The sequence below is a fragment of the Oratosquilla oratoria genome, chromosome 4, assembly GCF_046742065.1.
Source record: "Oratosquilla oratoria isolate Oo_2021 chromosome 4, ASM4674206v1, whole genome shotgun sequence".
In the NCBI taxonomy this organism is placed as follows: Eukaryota; Metazoa; Arthropoda; class Malacostraca; order Stomatopoda; family Squillidae; genus Oratosquilla; species Oratosquilla oratoria.
In genome coordinates, this window is record NC_134780.1 from 54,122,426 (window position 1) to 54,124,925 (window position 2,500).

The following is a 2,500-nucleotide window of genomic DNA, read 5'->3' on the forward strand; positions in this document are numbered from 1 at the left end:
GTTGATTTATCTGAAATTAGTAAGCGATGACCTGATGCATATGATAATGAAGAACCCTGACCTCATAATACAGTCGAATTAATTCATGACCACAATCATCTGAAATGGAATGACTCGGAAGCGAATGACGTCATGGGATTTCAGGTGAGTTGCCAATGATTATTTATTCGTTTATTTGTTTATTATTTATTCATCTATTTATTTTTTATGCATTCATTTATTTATTTCTTTGTTTAATTAGTTAATTACTTGTTTATTTATTCATTTGTCAATTAGTTTATCTACTTATCTAATAATTTGTTTATTTATTCGTTCTATGCATATTCATCAGCAAACCTTAAATCTAGATTAGTATTTGTTGACACACATTTCACTATTTACATAGATTTTGGGCCGTTAGCAAATAACTCTCAGCTTTCCAAAGCCTCGTACACAAGGGGGGAGGGCTGGTTTAGTAGCCGCTAGAGTTAACTGCAAGCTAACTTACCCGGCAAGTAAGTGTTCACACTGGGATGATTTGGGGGCAAGTTTACTAACTTCCCGCTGATATTGGGCAAGTAGAGGGTAGTTTTTCAAGTCTCTGGCACTAGCCCAGTGTAATCAAGGTTTAATTTTCAAGTACTTTGGAATACACCCTATGTCAAAACAGGAATGATGAATTTGTTAAAAGGCAGAGCCATCTGTCGCTTGCGCGCGGAACTAAATTGACTCATGATCAGCGTGTTAGTGTCTTGTTTCCTTTTCTCACCTAAAGTCTTGAATTGTAACCCTTTAACAGACAAACCCACGCATGCGCAGTACATAAACTCCACAAGTTTGTTTTCTTTGGTTCTGTGTTGTGATAGATATTTGTGTGATCAAATTTAGATGTATTTTTTAGTGCGTTTTCAAGTGTTTTTTTCCACAGCAGGTGAGTACAAAATATTGTTACACATTTAGTGTGTTTAATACTGATGTGGTATTTGTTTCGTGTATATGCGGAATATTCTAAAGTAACCAATCTGTCATTATAGTCATTAGATAATTTTTTTTTTTAAATTACATTTTAGATGAATAAGAGAAATTTCATTGATCACTTATGCTTGTTTATGAATTAGGCATGTCTGTTCCACAGTAGAATGTAGATTTTTATTAGGATATCTACATTTCGTGAGGTAAACACATCGAATATGGACCAAAATATACAGCAAACATTTTTTAAATGAAGATAATCCATGATGAAATCGAAAGAATTTTTTTTTTTTTAGAAGTGCACACCTGCATAATGTATCAATAAAAATTAAATGATAATTTGATAAATTATAATACATCAACGTAATATACGTTATTATTGGCGGAAGTCAATAATAGAAAAAGTTGCTAAAGCTATAAACGAATAAACATAGTCATAGCCGCTTACAAAGGATTTACAAAGGCGAAGCATGCCGACAGGAGACCTTTTGGTCCATATCTAGGTTGGATGCGAAAAAATCATAATAATGCTAGATAAATAAATGAATAGATAAGAACTATAATAATGTAAATAGTAAATAAAATACTTGGTATTTTTTCAGTTGTGTTCATGGACGCGATATAGCGTTAGAAAATGAAATATTATATTTGTAAATTATAATACATGAACGTAATGTACGATTTTCTTGGCGGAAATAAAAATAAAAAATACCTTGCTAAAAGCAAATATACTAACGAACGAAGTTGCTAGCATAGGATCGGGACGCCATCTTGTCGTTTGTCAAGTGTTGTCTGCCCTCGGTACTTCCGTCAGTACCTCGCGAGGTATATATTCTTGAAAGAATGCTATGGAGCTGAAATCCATGCATTCCTTCAAGCTATGAAAAACCCCATATATCCCGCAATCAGAAAGAGTGGTTGAACACGCCGCCAACATCTGTGACGACGACGACGACGACGACGATCCGGATGACCTTAAATTACCGGTACCGATTTACTAAATACACGTTAGGTTAGGTTAGGTTAGACGAATTTATCATCCTTTCATTTCTTCGACGTCGGCATCTATCATAACAAACATGGCGTACCATTCATCAGGCGCGACTTCGTTACTTACGAAATATGTTTTAGCAACTTTTTTGTTTTTTATTTCCGCCAAGAAAACTGCATATTACGTTGATACATTATAATTTACAAAATTAATAATTAATTTTCTAACGCTATATCACCTCCATGTACACAACTAAACATTTACTCATTACATAGATAATTGCGTAGGAGTTAAATAATAAACAAACAGGTAAATAGTAAATAATAATAAATTGACATATAATTAATAATAAATGAGAATCAACAAATAATAATGAGCAAACAGACAAATGAAAACAAAACAAATAATATAAAATAAATGATAAGCATTACAGCATCTTGCTTAGGTGTTTATCTAAATGATTCTTAAAGCTTCAAACTGAACTACTCGGTACATTGCACTGCCTCCACAGGAAGTTTATTCTATTCATTAACTACACGCGGTTGGCGAAAATGTTTC